At 42.7% G+C, this 16,416-nt stretch overlaps 1 long non-coding RNA gene across 1 annotated transcript; it reads left to right on the forward strand.

Moving 5' to 3' along the window:
• Positions 1-851: 851 nt before the first annotated feature.
• On the forward strand, positions 852-16,123 carry LOC142818947 (uncharacterized). The gene is made up of 2 exons (XR_012896640.1): positions 852-1,220; positions 1,684-16,123. It is a non-coding gene; the product is annotated as an uncharacterized LOC142818947 (long non-coding RNA).
• Positions 16,124-16,416: the final 293 nt, after the last annotated feature.

A 16,416-nucleotide genomic window follows, 5' to 3' on the forward strand; every position in this document is an offset into this window, starting at 1 on the left:
AAGGGTCACAGAGTCCTCCCCAACTCCTCACTTTAAACAACCCCTTCCTCATGTTTTTAAATGCCTTGTCCTCATTGCCTACCTCTGAGTACAGCTAGCAGCTCACCTTTGTTGAGTACATCTGACCATACTGGTTCCATGCATGCAGGAAAGCTACTAGAGACATTCCTGGCTGGAGCAGGTGAAAAGTTGTGGATCTCGCCCTGTTGGAGAGACAAGGCTATGCAAGCCCAGAAATGGAACAGCTGTCAAAATAACAACACTACATGCACAGGAGGTGCTGGAAGAGGGATATGATGGTTGAACAGCAGTGCCATGCCAAAATGAAGGCACTTCAGGTATACCACAAGGCAGATCTGCCACTTTTACAACAAGCTACATGCCATGTTTGGCAGTGACCCCACCAGCACTCTGCAGATGACTGGACACTTGGGAGGAGCCCAAGGCAGAGTCCCTGACCACAAACAGTAAGGGAGCAGAGGAATGCAGCAGGCGACTCAAGCCATGCCATGAGCTGTTTGAAATGCTGCTAGAGTCAATCCAGGCGAGTGTAGGTGAATCTGCTAAAGAGCAGGAAGAGAGCTTGGCTGCTCACATGAATTATTCCTTGCAATAGTTTTTTGTCCCCCCTTCTTGCCAAAACGTCATGTCCCTTCCCCATTTAAAAATGTCATTCACCCCACTCACAAGTTTACACAACAGAAATAGAGTTCTGATTATAAAATACAGGACTATGTAGCACTTTAAAGTCTAACAAGATGGTTTATTAGATGATGAGCTTTCGTGGGCCAGACCCACTTCCTCAGATCAAATAATGGAAGAAAATATTTTCTTCCATTATTTGATCTGAGGAAGTGGGTCTGGCCCACGAAAGCTCATCATCTAATAAACCATCTTGTTAGTCTTTAAAGTGCTACATAGTCCTGTATTTTGTTTCAGCTACACCAGACTAACACAGCTACATCTCTATCACAGTTCTGATTATGTTATTGTTACAAAATACAATGGAATAAATTCAAAGAGTTCTATGACAATCAGTGTTCTGTGCTCAGGCAGAGGCAGCACAAACCTAGACTGAATACACTTTTCATTTGTGTTTCTTGTTGGGCTCTGCAGAGGGTGGGGAATACTTTATCTGACTAGGGATGACCCTCCAAGCCTCTTCAGTGATCCTGATGAGGCTTTCCTGGATATACGCTGCAGTCCTTTCCTGAAGATTGGTAGGGATGGCAGCCTTGTTTTTTCCACCACTCAAAAGACCTTCCCATACCACTCAGCAGTGAGTTTAGCTGACACTATTGAAGTAAACAGGCTAGTGGCATATGGCTCTGGGTGGCTTCAGGATGCCAGTAGCAGCTGGATTCTGTGAGCCTTTATCACCCTCAAGAATATGATGCCAGCCAAAATCACCACTGCCTGTGATGATAGCGCCAGTATTCACTGCATTTTCCCTACATCAGTCCTCAGGGAGGGGCACCTAAAGTGTATTGCTTCCATGCAACAGAACCTCCCCCCAGCTCACACTCACTCTGGTTTGAGCTGCAGAGTAATGGTGTCATGAGGCCCTCTAAAACTTAAGTGCAAATTAGCATTTATGCGGATAATGTAAGGGAATTTGAGACATCTTTCCCTTTCTGTTGTGATTGCAAATCTAATGGTTCATTTATCTGTTTTCATCCGCAGCTGCTGGAGTGCACCCTCCATGCCTGGTAAATTCTGACCCTTATCAGGAGGAGAAAAAAGGGCTAGTGAGGATATATTCAGCAAGAGACTCTATCCTTGACTGCCCATTGAACAAGGACTTGGAGGACCCATCTGAATGCAGCCAAGGAGAGACTGAGAATGGAAAGAGCATTTACTGCAGGGGAAGCAAAAGAACCAATAGGTGCATCGGGTTTGCTCAAATGTTACCAAGCATTATTTGACCTGCATGCCCAAAAACCCTGGGCTCAGCAGCCTGTGCACTTCCAACACACCATGCAGCATCAAGATGTACGTCCTTACCCCCTCACACTCCATGCTAAGCAACGAGCAGCACAATAGTTGCACGTATACTGCTGACCTCTAGAAAGTGCATGCAAAGCTGTCCCACCCATAGGATGGTTTGGGGTAGCTGCCCCAGGCCATGCTTTTTTGCAAACAGGGGCAGCTAATAGAGAGTTTTGTGAGGGAGTTCTCCAGGTGAAGGAGGAGCTGTTACAGGACCCTTGAGGTAAGTCACTGTCTGTAATGTGTATATTTGTGTTTGGGGATTACTTGCTAGTTACCTGAAAGAAACTGTGTGCTGAGCTTGTGTGCCTATGTGTGTGTTTGTAGATTCAAGTGCTGAGCTGTTTGTTTATTTGAAGGACCAGCTAACAGTTGGAAGCTGTGAGCTTGTTCATGAGGATTTGAAATAGGCATCACGGAAACTTGGTGGAATGAGGACAATCAATGGGACACAGTGATACCAGGGTACAAAATATATTGGAAGGACAGAACAGGTTGTGCTAGCGGGCGAGTGGCACTATACGGAAAAGAAAATGTAGACTCAAATGAAGTAAAAATCTTAAATGAGCCAAAATGTTCCATAGAATTGCTATGGATAGTAATTCTGTGCACCAATAATAAGAATATAACAGTAGGGATATATTATCAACCAGATGATCAGGACAGTGATAGTGACTATGAAATGCTAAGGGAAATTAGAGAGGTTATTAAAATAAAAAATTCAATAATAGTGGGGGATTTCAACCATCCCCATATTGACTGGGTACACATCACCTCAGGATGGGATGCAGAGATAAAATTTCCTGATCCCTTAAATGACTGCTTCTTGGAGCAGCAAGTTCTGGAACTCACAAGGGGAGAGGCTATTCTTGATTTAGTCCTAAGTGGAGCACAAGATCTGGTTCATGGAAACTTTTCAAAGACACCATAATAGAGGCCCAACCTAAATGTATACCCCAAATTAAAAAAATACAGTAAGAGAATCCAAAAAGGGCCACTGTGGCATAACAACCAAGTAAAAGAAGCAGTGACCAATAAAAAGACATTTTTTTAAAAGTGGAAGTCAATCCTAGTGAGGAAAATAGAAAGGAGCATAAACTTTGTCAAATTAAGTGTAAAAAAATAATAAGAAAAACCAAAAAAGATTTTGAAGAACAGCTAGCCAAAAACTCAAAAAGTTATAGCAATATGTTTAAGTACATTAGAAGCAGGAAGCTGGCTAAACAACCTGGACGATCAAGATGCTAACGGAACACTCAGAGATGATAAAGTCATTGTGGAGAAGCTAAATGAATTCTTTGCTTCAGTCTTCATGGCTGAGAATAGTGGGGAGTTTCCCAAACCTGAGCCATTCATTCTTTTTAGGTGACAAATCTGAGGAATTGTCCCAGATTGAGGTGTCATTAGAGGAGGTTTTGGAACAAATTGATAAACTGAACAATAACAAGTCATCGGGACTAGATGGCATTCATCCAAGAGTTCTGAAAGAACTCAGTTGGAAAATTGTGGAACTATTAACTGTGGTTTGTAACTTATCCTTTAAATCAGCTTCCATACCTAATGACTGGAAGATAGCTAATGTAAAGCCAATATTTAAAAAGGGCTGTAGAGGTGATCCTGGTAATTACAGACCGGTAAGTCTAATATCAGTAGTGGGCAAATTAGTTCATACTATAGTAAGAAATAAAATTGTCAAACACATAGATGAACATAATTTGTTGGGGGAAGGTCAATATGGCTTCTGTAAAGAGAAATTAGGCCTTACTAATCTGCTAGAGTTCTTTGAGGGGGTCAACAAACATGTGGACAAGGGGAATCTAGTGGATATAGTGTACTTAGATTTCCAGAAAGCCTTTCACAAGGTCCCTCACCAAAGGCTCTTAAGTAAAGTAAGTAAGTTGTCATGGGATAAAAGGGAAGGTCCTTTCATGGATTGATAAAAGACAGGAAACAAAGGGTAGGAATAGTACATTTCCAGAATGGAGAATGTTAACTAGTAGGGTCCCCCAATGGTCTGTACTGGGACCAGTCTTATTCCACTTACTGATCAATGATCTAGAGAAAGGGGTAAACAGTGAGGTGGCAAAATTTGCAGATGATACCAAACTGCTCATGATAATTAAAACCAAAACAGACTGTGAAGAGCTTAAAAAAGATCTCACCAAACTAAGTGAGGGTATGTCTACACTACCCTGCTAGTTCGAACTAGCGGGGTAATGTTGGCATACCGCACTTGCAAATGAAGCCCGGGATTTGAATTTCCCGGGCTTCATTTGCATAAACTAGGCGCCGCCATTTTTAAATCCCTGCTTGTTCGAACCCCGTGCCGCGCAGCTACACGCGGCACGAACTAGGTAGTTCGGACTAGGCTTCCTAGTCCAAACTACCATTACTCCTCATTCCACAAGGAGTACAGCTAGTTCAGATTAGGAAGCCTAATCCGAACTAGCTACTCCGTGCCGCGTGTAGCCGCGCGGCACGGGGTTCGAACTGCCGGCATTTAAAAATGGCGCAGGCCGGCTTTATGCAAATGAAGCCCGGGAAATTCAAATCCCGGGCTTCATTTGCAAGTGCAGTATGCCTACATTACCCTCCTAGTTCGAATTAGGAGGGTAGTGTAGACATACCCTCAGTGTGCTGCAGCAGTCAAAGAAGCAACTAGAATATTAGGAATCATTTAAAAAGGGATAGAGAATATGACGGAGAATATCTTATTGCCTTTATATAAATCCACGGTACGCCTACATCTTGAATACTGCGTACAGATATGGTCTCCTCATCTCAAAAAAGATATACTGGCATTGGAAAAGATTCAGAGAAGGGCAACAAAAATGATTAAGGGTTTGGAATGAGTCCCATATGAAGAGAGATTAAAAAGATTTGGACTTTTCATCTTAGAAAAGAGTACACTAAGGGGGGATATTATAAAGGTCTATAAAATCATGACTGGTGTGGAAAAAGTAATAAGGAAAAGTCACTTTCATCAAACAAGGACATTCCACTATAAAAGTAGGCTGCATAATGGGATGGGCCACCTATATACTCCCAGAAGAATCTGCTTGTATATGAAAATAAAAACCCCTCCAACTGCACACTGTTAGTTATTACGCCACACTAAAACCAGTGTGGGGTATCATTAAACAATCACAATCCATGCTCAATAGGAACCACCTCCTGAAAGAAATTTTTTCTGAACATCCTCTTGTGGCTTTCAAACAACCCCCTAGAATCACCAAGCTGATCATTGGAAGCAAGGGTCCCACAGACCAGGGACACCAGATCCTGACAGAAAACAGATGTTTTCCATTGCTATGATGATCAACATCTTCTACAACACACCTTTTGAGATTCATGGTGTCCTGCATGTGCCTGTTATATGTGGTGTCCATCATGTAGTGCACTAAATACCTCAATGGCAACCCTGTGAGTGAAATGAGACAATTGCTGTTCTCTCGAATGAGCTCACACAAGAAAACAAAGACAAAAACAACGTGGGTGAATACTCTGCCCGAAGAGATCACACCATATCACCCTGTCCTAAAAGGAAACCTGCACAACGCCTTCAAGAGACAAGTCTGGCAGTTTTAGTCGTAACTTTTCTAGACACTACAAATCATGGATTGACTAAAGACACTGGATGTATGGCTTACTACAGTTTTATAATCCACTAAATTCCCCACCCCCCCAGCTCTTCCATGCATCCCCCTTTTCTACCATAGGAGCAGAGAGATGTTAACTGCCTTGAATGGGCTACTGAAATGTGTGTTGAACACTTTTGCTGAACAATCTGTCCCACTTTGTGTTTTTCTGTGACACTGAACTGAAGAAGAGAGCTGTGTAGCTTGAAAGCTTCTCTCTCACTAACAGAAGTTGGTCCAGTAAAATATATGATTTCATCCACTTCGTCTCCCTGGGACCAACATGGCTACAACAGCAAAAAATATTTTTGTGACTTTCAGTGTGCCAGATGTTTTGTGATGTCTGTCAATTTACAGTCTGTAAAGAGCAATAACTAGAACTCTAAGCTATGGAAAGTGCAACCTCCCTAAATAACATTTAGGGTGAGAAATTACATTTTGTAACCTGTTTCTTTAGTGTATTCATCTTAGTTAGCATGTTTTGTTTGATCTGCCCAGTAATCTGCTTTGTTCTGTTCTCTGTCCCTTACAATCACTTAACATTTACCTTTTGTAGTTAATAAATGTATGTCTTGTTTGTACTCTAATCCCATTTGTACAATTCATATCTGGGGGAGCAAAAAGCTGTACATATGTTACCCCCAAAAAAATCCCACTGGAGACCACCCAGAGTTACACTAGCATGGGTTTATTGTAAAAGGAATTAACACTCCACTATATGCACTACCGGGCTAAACTAAAGCAGTTAGAGCTGTCACTAAAGGTTTAAACTAAAGGGAAACTAAAGGTTTAAACTAAAGGGACAAACATCACATACACCTTCATTCATTCCTGCCCTCAGGCACTCACACAGGCATATGGGTATCAGAAGGAGCCAAGGCATGTGGATTCTGAAGGGTCTGTCTGCTGATCATGGCTGGGGAACTGGTCAGGGAAGAAACTGGCTGCTGCTTCTCAGAAAGAAAGAGGATTTCTGCCCTGTGCACTCTCCTATTACTGCCTTTGTGCAACCCCTGTGACTCATCCACACACCTCACCAGGAAGCATTCCCTGACTTCCCTTGATCCAGCAGAGCAGCAGTCTTCTTAAGTGTCTGATAACTCATCTGGCTCCACGTGCTCAGCCTTGCATTTTCTAGTCCCAAACACACAATAGTCTACACTTCCACACACACATTCATATCTCAGAGGAGAATGCAGCTTAGAGCAAGTTACAAGTAAAGTGGCTGGGAGTTACAAAGATTACAAAGTTGCAAGACTCAATCATCAAGCTTACAGTAAGTTTCTAAACTTATAAAGTAAAGTTGCTGAGCATTACAAAGTTGCAAGGTTTTACAAAGATTACGGTGTTGCAAGGTTTAAGATCACAAGGAGTTGCAGAGTTTAAAAAGCAATGCAGCTGAAACACAGCTTCAGAGAATTATTTACAAATCAACAGTAATGAAGTGACTTAGACAACGTCCCCTGCCCCGCCCTGCCCCCCCAGCAGTGCAGTCAGCAGGAGGTTTTTGCCAGTCTAAGTGTTGGCATGACCTTACAGTTTAATATTTTTCCAGAAAATCCATGTGTAATAGCTTGGGCGGAGGCTTTTATGCAACAATATCTCTTCCCACATTGAGGGAGAGGGTGGTTTTTATGAACTTGTATTGTGCAGATCTCTCTCTATAAAGCTCAAGACAATATTTTTGGTTTACTTCCCAAGGGGAGGGATGCACACAGGAGTGCTGGGTGAATCCTGGAGCTGAATCCTCTCATACAGAACTGACTGCAGGCTGAGTCTGCAGCTGGGTGTCACTTTGCCTGAACATGTGCTGAAAAGGAGATTGAGCACCTGGCAGAACAATCCAGTACAAAGGAAACTCAGGCTGGTAAGGGGGGTGGGGGGAAATGTCCAACCTGTCATAGTCACTTCCCCTTTTTGTAATTTCTTCCAACTTGCTGGAAAGATCTTTTGCTGAGTCATGAAAATAATGAGTCATGAAATTATATTTCTGAGTCATGAAAACAATGGTAAACATCACATTTCAGAATGGAGAGTGGTAACTAGTAGTGTCCCCCAGCAGTCCATACTAGGACCAATCCTATTCAACATATTCATAAATGATCTGGAAAAAGGGGTAAACGGTGACATGGCAAAATTTTCAGGGGATACAAATTTGCTCGAGATAGTTAGTACCAAAGCAGACTATGAAGAGCTTTAAACGGGTCTCACAAAATTAGGTGACTAGATAACAAAATGGCAGATAAAATTTAATATGGATAATTGCAAAGCAATTCATATTGGAAAACATAATCCCAACTATATACATAAAATGATGGGGATTAAATTTGCTGTTTCCACTTGAGAGATATCTTGAGGTCATTGTGGATAGTTCCCTGAAAACATCCACTCAATGAGCTGCAGCAGCCAAAAAATAAACAATAAACAGAATGTTAGGAATCTTTAAGATAGGGATAGAAAATAAGACAATAAAGCAATCTTATTACCTCTATATACATCAAAAAAGATATTGTAGCATTGGAAAAAGTTCAGAAATGCGCAACAAAAATTATTAGAAGCAGGGAATAGAGATGTTAAGTAGTGATTAATTTGCTAGTTGAGTAGTCCATGGAATTTCCATCGACTACTCATTAGGGAAAGGCTCACTTCATGGTCTCAGCGCAAGCCCCCCAATTCCCCTGTTGCTGCTCTGCACTCTTAAAGGGACAAAGAGGAGCTGGCACGCAAAGATGCTGACTCAGTCTTTGGTCCCTCACCGGGTTTCAGGACAGCCCTCTCCCGTGCTGCCACTCTGCAATCTGAAAGGGACAGAGAAGCAGCAGCTGGTCCTGCGGGTGTCTCACCACAGGTCCCACCACTCCCTCACCCCACTGCCTATCCTGCAGGTCTCTTTCATTTTAAGAGTGCAGAGTGGCAATGAGGAAATGGAGAGGAGGTTGGGGGATTGTGCTGACAGAACTCCACGGGATGAGGTGCTGCTGCTCTGTTCCTTTAAAAATGCAGAATGGTAACAGGTGGTGGGAGGGCTTTTGCTGAGACACCCATGGAACTGGCTGCTGCTTTTCTGTCCCTTTCAGAATGTAGAGTGGCATTCTGAATGGGAGGGCTGTCCTGAAACCTGGCGGGGGACCAGAGAATGAGCGAGCATCTTTGCGCACCGGCTCCTCTCTGTCCCTTTAAGAGTGCAGAGCGGCAACGGGGGGCGGGGTGATGATCGAGTAATTGATGGTGCTACCCAATAAGTTCCTGCTTAATGGCTACTTGACTACTCATTCACATCCCTAGCATGGAACAGCTGCCACATGGAGAGATTAGTAAGATGGGACTTTTCATCTTGGAAAAGAGATGACTAAGAGGATATGATAGAAGCCTATAAAATCATGACTTATGTGGAGAAAGTGAATAGAGAAGAATTATTTACTCCTTCCCATAACACAAGAACTAGGTAGCAAGTTTAAAAAAAAACCACACAACTTCAACGGTTACATGTTTATACAAATGTTTGCTAACATCCCTATTAGAGAGTAAGCCCAGCCACCCTGCTGAGAAACCTCATTTCCACTGCTTGTACCTTCAATCTTGTCCTTTCAGTCATTACCCAAAGTTCTTGACCATAGGTGAAAATGGGGATGTAAAGTGACCTGTAAACCAAGAGCTTCAGCCAAGAATTCAGCTTCCATTTCATCACCACAGATTGGTACTGCACTCATATCACTGCTGTTGCACCAATCTGCTGATTGATCTTATGCTCCCATTTGCCATAATTTGTGAACAAGACTCTTAGATACTTGAACTCTTCCAGTAATGGCAGCTACTCCCTTTCACCTGCGGACAGCAGTCCACTTTCTTCTGGGAGAGGATCCTGACCTCTAATTTGGAGGTGCTGAGTCTCATGGAGTGAAATGTTCAAGTGCACATCATAGATCACAGTTGGAAGAATCAAGAAAGACATCATCTGTAAACAGCAGAGATACCATCTCTGAGTCCCCGTACCCGAAATACTCCACAGCTCAGCTACACTTTGATATCTTGCCCATGAAATTCACAAACAGGAGTGGGGACCCTTGATGGAGTCCAATACCTACCTTGAACAAATACGACATAATGCCAAGAATACGAACACAACTCTCACTGAGAACAGAGGAAGTAGATAACATGCAAAAGCAGCACTGGCACCTTGTATTCCTGACACTTTCACAGGATATCTTGAGGAATGATGTCTTATGCCTTCTCCATGTCTACACAGCAAAGGTAAACTAGATTAGAAAACTCTCATGACCTATCAAATATCTGCAAGACAGCAAAGAGCTGGTCTATTGTTCTGTGGCTGGGACAGAATTCACATTGTTCTTGGTGTAACCTCCTCTCCAGCACCCTGGAATAGGCTTTGCTGGGGATCCCATTATTGTTGGGCCAAACCCTTTTGTGTCCTTTCTTTAAAGATTGGGACCACCACCCTGATTTGCCAGTCCAGAGGTGCTGCACCTACCTTCCATGCAACATTGAAGAGGTGCATTAACTATGTCACCCCACCATTGTCCAGCGCTTTCAACATCTGCAGGCAAATCTCATCCAACCCTGCTGTCTTACCACTATGAAAACTCCCAATTTATCAACCTCAGCATCAGAAATAGATCTGATCTCATTTAAGGTTTCCTGTGCTCTCTCCAGAAAGGAAGCCATGGCTACCAGATTGAAGACTTCTTGATAACAGTCTTCAAATATGTTATAAAAAAAGAGTGGGATCAGTTGTTCTCCATGTCCACTGAAGGCAGGACAAGAAGGGCTTAAACTGCAGCAAGGGAGATTTAGGTTAGCTATTAAGAAAAACTTTCTAAATATAAGGGTAGTTAAGCTCTGGCATAGACTTTCAAGGGAGGCTGTGGAATCCTTGTTGGAGGTTTTTAAGACAGGTTGGACAAAAACCTGTCCAGCATGGTCTAGTTTTACTTGGTCCTGCCTCAGCATAGAGGGGGGCAGGCTGGAGTAGGTGATGATTAAGGTGCCTAATGCCTCCAAAATAGCCAGAATAGTTGGTCTCTATTAAAATGTTTCTCGTATTTTTCCAGGTTGTCTCCAGAATCAGGATATCAATACAGACCAGTTTCACGGGCTTGCTGCTGTTCATATTTTCTGAACACATAATGTGCACCTCTCACATTTCCTGCAAACATTTTCAGTCTCTGAAAGAGTTCCAAGGTTCTCTCTAACCTCAAATTTCTAAAATCATCCTGTGGGGATGGCAGCACTAATTGGGTTCACTGATCTTAGAGGGTCTGCCATTATTCAATGTAACACTCCACTAATCTGTTTGTCATTTTCTGAACAGTAGTTTAGCCTCTGGAGAGGGCAGAATAATTGCTCCTGGAACTCATCTATTGTTTTTAGCCAGTATCATGTAGGATAGTACTGTCTTGCAATTGAATTTCTTGCCAGCCAGTTGCACTGAACCTAGGCTATGGTGATTGAGCCAGGAAACCATAGAGAGTGCCTCTGCTATAAATTGCCCCAGTATACATCTGTTCCACATTAAAGTCATTGACACTTGTAGGAACTGATGCATTAAAGTTCTTCCATTCCCTGCTCGTAAGTCAGGCAAAAAAACATCCAATTTACACAAATGCAAGTCAGCCGTGGGGAAAAAAATCCCTGCTTTAAGTTGTTTCTCTGTAAGTCCAAGTTTTTTAGAAAGCTAGTTGTACAAATTTGGAGTTAGCTGGGCAAAAGTCTCCTCAGATACTGACACCTGAGTTAAATATTCCTATTGCTCTAAAACTCATCTAAAATAGGAAGAGTGACTTTAAAACTAGTATGCCACAAAAGGAGTTGGGGTGCAAATTTGGGGCTGTTTGTGTGATGGGGCCTTCCCTATGCTTTATGAAAATATGTTTCTGAATATGCACAATTGATTGTAGATTTATTATCAACATGTTCATGTTGGGAAAGGCCTATTTCCAGCCCATTAGGAGTAACAAGGTGTTACCCGCACAAATTTCCCAATCCCTTCCACACCTTTACTCAGTTCTGAGAGCTCAAGGTGCAACTCTGTTAATGTACACACCCAGCCTTACCCAATTCCTAGGGTTCAGGGTATAACTTCCCACAGGTTGGCAGGATCTTTAGCCACTGAAAGAGCCTCACACAGTAATATTCTTATCCTCTATTTATTGACAATTCCCAAACAAGCAGAATACACATGCTAAGCACACAGTGTCATGGTCACCAATCCTGATACAGGCAGGCAGACTTCCCCTGCTGGCCAGGCAAGATCAATCTCTCTGGATCTTAGCTGCTACACATCACAGTCATGCAAGAGAATCCGGGCAGCTCTGGTCTTAGGCTGTCTCTCGGAGGTGAGTAGTTCTTCCAGGTCTTCTCCCTTCTTCTTGATGTTCCTTCCTGTTCTTGTTTCCCTTTGCTTTTCTTCCAGTCTTTTGCTTCTTTTCTTCTGCTTCTATTACTTTTTGGACCCCAGTTTATATAATGAAACCTGAGTCCTGCTTAGCTATACCGTAATCAATTATTTTAGTATAATTTTACTAACCAAACAATTACCTAACCAATTATACCCCACCATCTTAATTGATTTACACCTAGCAAAATTAATTATACAGCAGACAAAAACAGTTACAAACCAGACAAAGATGATACAGTCACACAATAGAAAAGTGTAATGAGAGTGATCACAGAATGAGGATTCCGCAACCACAACTATTGTTAAGCAGTTTCTTGCCAGACAGAATGGTACTTAAGTTTACTTTACCCATCTTGAGATCTGTTTCTTTATCTGGTGACAGTGGAGGGCTAGTAGGAAAGCCTTCTCACGGCCTGGTGTGACACTATTTTAATGCAATTTAGATGGAATGTGAGTATGTGACTAGGCCTTACACCTAATGGCTGCTGCTCTGCAGTCTGTCTGCAGAGGAAGGTTTGGTTCAGGCCTACCACAGGCCTTCCAACATGGCTACAGAAAAACCATATTGTTATAAAGGAAAAAGCCAAACACAGAGCAAATAGCCCATTAGCAAGAGACAGTTGAGTGGGGGAGAACTCTCTTTCCTGCAGACGTGCTACAAAGATGTGTGACTATGTCACCTGATGCTGGAATCAAGGGCACTATTTCGGGGGAGGGGGGGCCGTCAGTAGCCATGCTGTTCAGGACACGGCTTGCTTTTCATCCCGTTCTCTGGACTATTAGGCTGTGTCAAGACTGGCCAGTTTTTCCGGAAAATCAGCTGCTTTTCCAGAAAAACTTGCCAGCTGCCTACACTGGCCGCTTGAATTTCTGCAAAAGCACTGACTTCCTACTGTAAGAAATCAGTGCTTCTTGTGGAAATACTGTTCTGCTTCCGTTCAGGCAAGAGTCCCTTTTGTGCAAAAGCTTTTGTGCAAAAGGGCCAGTGTAGACAGCTCAGATTTGTTTTCCGCAAAAAAGCCCCGATCGCGAAAATGGCGATCGGGGCTTTTTTGCAGAAAAGCGCGTCTAGATTGGCACGGACGCTTTTCTGCAAAAAGTGCTTTTGCGGAAAAGCGTCCGTGCCAATCTAGACGCTTTGTTCCGAAAATGCTTTTAATGGAAAACTTTTCCGTTAAGCATTTCCGGAAAATCATGCCAATCTAGACGCAGCCTGAGAGAGTGAGGGGAAAGTGCTTGCAGTCCATGCACACTTCTCATACCTGGCTGGTGAAGGGAGCTCACCATGGCTGCCCCCCCCCATCCTCCCGAAATGGTGTCCTTAGCTGGAATCCATCTTGAATTTTGTACCTTTCCACAGCGGTGTGGGGGAAAAAAATCAAACAAAGGCTTCCTGCCCTAAGGAAAGTGTATATAAGGCAAAGGAAGTAAACAATTATGGTATTTAGCTCGTTTTACAAACTGCCTTCCCACCTCAAGAAAATACATGAAACCAGCTGGAAACCAAAGTCTCATAATTATAAGGGTGGAGGAGAACTGCTGGACACAGGTCAGAAAGGACATTTCTGGCCTGAGACGGACTTTACCTGAAATAAGAAGTAGGGTGGGAACTTACAAGTTTTCTTCATTTATCAAACTTAGTTTGCGTGCATTATTTTCTTTAGTAACCTACATTGTTCTGTCTGCTATCTCTTATGAAAACTTATGTCCTACCTTTTATACTGAATAAAACTCACTTTTATTAATAAACCCAATGTAAATAATTGTTATGGGGGGGACGACAGCTGTGAATCGCTCTCTTTCATTGAAAAAAGGAGTGAACATTGTATGAGCTTGTTCTGTATAAAATTTTATGCAGCGCAAGACATTTATCTGGGATTCTGGTCCCACCTGGGAGCTGTGGCAAGTTCCTATGGACATGTCTACACTGGGGAATTATTTCAAAACAGTAAGGCAAGCATCCACACTCCAAGCCTGTTATTTCGAAATAATGGGCTTCTTATTTCAAAATAACTCCTCCTTATAACAAGGAATAAGCTTATTTGAGTAGTGTAAATGTAGCCAAAGACTGAGCCTTTCCAGAACTAAGCTGATCTCAGTATCTGTATTACTGTGCTATGGGATATGACTCCAACTCTGTACCAGTGCTGGAGGAGATCAGAGGATCTATCTCAAAATGGATTGATTTACATCAAGGAATCATGATTTAAATCATCCCCAAAAGATCATTGATTACTTAAATCAAGTTTTCCACTGATACTTCACATTTCTTAAAACAATGGTGCAAATCTGATCACTAAAACATTTTATTTACAGCTCAGATGTTGTAAAATGTTGTACTAAGAGGCTGCATCTAGCCTGGCAACTTTTTGTCTACACTGGCTGCTTGATTTTGTGCAAAAGCACTGACATTCTACTGTCTGAAATCAGTGCTTCTTGCGCAAATGCTTTGACGTTTCCATTTGGGCAAAAGACCTTTTCCGGAAATATTTTTGCGCAAGAGGGCCAGTGTAGACAGCTAAAAACTGTTTTGCGCAAAAAAGCCCTGATGGCGAAAATGGTGATCGGGGCTTTCTTTGTGGAAAAGCATCCGTGCCAATCTAGAAGCTCTTTTCTGCAAATGGTTTTAACGGAAAAACTTTTCCATTAAAAGCATTTGCAGAAAATCATGCCAGTCTAGACGTAGCCAGAAGGTATTCTGTGTGATTTTATTTTTAGATAAGGATTTTTAATAATTTAGAAAATGGTACATAATACTCATAACCTGTGTCAAGCTGTAGATGCAGCAGCAGTACATTGGAAATGGTAAGAACTAAATCATACACACAAATACAATAGCACTTCTATTTTATTAAACTAAATTTTAAATGTTACATAAATGACTCATATTTGCAGCAGGCTCCTGAGTTGCTGTCTGTCCTTAAACTTTTTTTTTTATTTCAAAAATTAACAACTTATAGAGAAGTCCTCAGAATGTTAAATGGCTGCTGTCCTTAAAACTTCTATTACTAGAAGGGCTGCTCCAGTCTTGCCAGGGCCACCCACCTTGCAGGGCTGGCAGCCGCTCCAGCCCAGATGGGTATAACAACCAAGGAGGGCTGGTAACTGGCAGGCCAGTGGGCTGGGAACTGCTCCAACCAGGCTCACTGCACCATAGTGAGCCTTTAAGCACCCTGACATCTGTTGGGAAACCAATATGGTCGTGCACAGACAATCCAGGAAGTTTTTGGAGAATGTTGGGGATAACTTCTTGACACAAGTGCTGAAGGATCCGACCAGGGGCCGAGCGCAGCTTGACCTTCTGCTCACAAACAGGGAGGAACTAATAGGGGAAGTGGAGGTGGGTGACAACCTGGGAAGCAGTGATCATGAGATGGTAGATTTCAGGATCCTGACCAAAGGAAGAAAAGAAAGTAGTAAAATACACACCTTGGACTTCAAAAAAGCAGATTTTGACTCCCTCAGAGATCTGATGGGCAGAATCCCCTGGGATGCTAACATGAAGGGGAAAGGAGTCCAGGACAGCTGGCAGTATTTTAAAGAAGCCTTATTGAAGGCACAGTAAGAAACCATCCCGACGCGTAGAAAGAGAGGCAAACATGGTAGGAGACCAGATTGGCTTACAGGGGAAATCCTTGGTGAAGTTAAGCACAAAAAGGACGCTTACAAAAAGTGGAAACTTGGACAAATGACCAGGGAGGAGTTTAAATGTATAGCTCGAGAATGTTATCAGGAAGGCAGAAGCGCAAGTGGAATTGCGACTGGCTAAGGATGTGAAGGATAACAAAAAGGGTTTCTACAGGCACGTTAACAAGAAGAAGGTGATCAGAGAGGGTGTGCTGCCCCTAATGGATGAAGGAGGTAACCTAGTGACAGATGATGTGGGGAAAGCTGAAGTACTCAATGCTTTCTTTGCCTCTGTATTCATGGATAAGGTCAGCTCCTGGACTTCTGCGCTAAAAGTGACGCAAGATGGGATGAAGATGGACACCCCGTGGTGGGTAAAGAACAGGTTAAGAAAAGCTAAACGTACACAAAGCCATCGGTCCGGACTTAATGCATCCGAGGCTACTGAGGGAGTTGGCAAATGTCATTGAGGAGCCTTTGGCTATTATATTTGAAAAGTCATGGGGATCGGGAGAAATCCCGGATGATTGGAAAAAGGCAAATGTAGTGCCCATCTGCAAAAAAGGGAAGAAGGATGATCCAGGGAACTATAGGCCGGTCAGTGTTACCTCGGTTCCTGGAAAAATCATGGAAGGGATCCTTAAGGAATCCATTTTGAGGCACTTGGATGAGAGGAAAGTGATTAGGAATAGTCAGCATGGATTCACAAACGGCAAGTTGTGCCTGACCAATCTGATTAGCTTCTAT

This window comes from Pelodiscus sinensis, chromosome 19 (assembly GCF_049634645.1).
Source record: "Pelodiscus sinensis isolate JC-2024 chromosome 19, ASM4963464v1, whole genome shotgun sequence".
Lineage (NCBI taxonomy): Eukaryota > Metazoa > Chordata > Testudines > Trionychidae > Pelodiscus > Pelodiscus sinensis.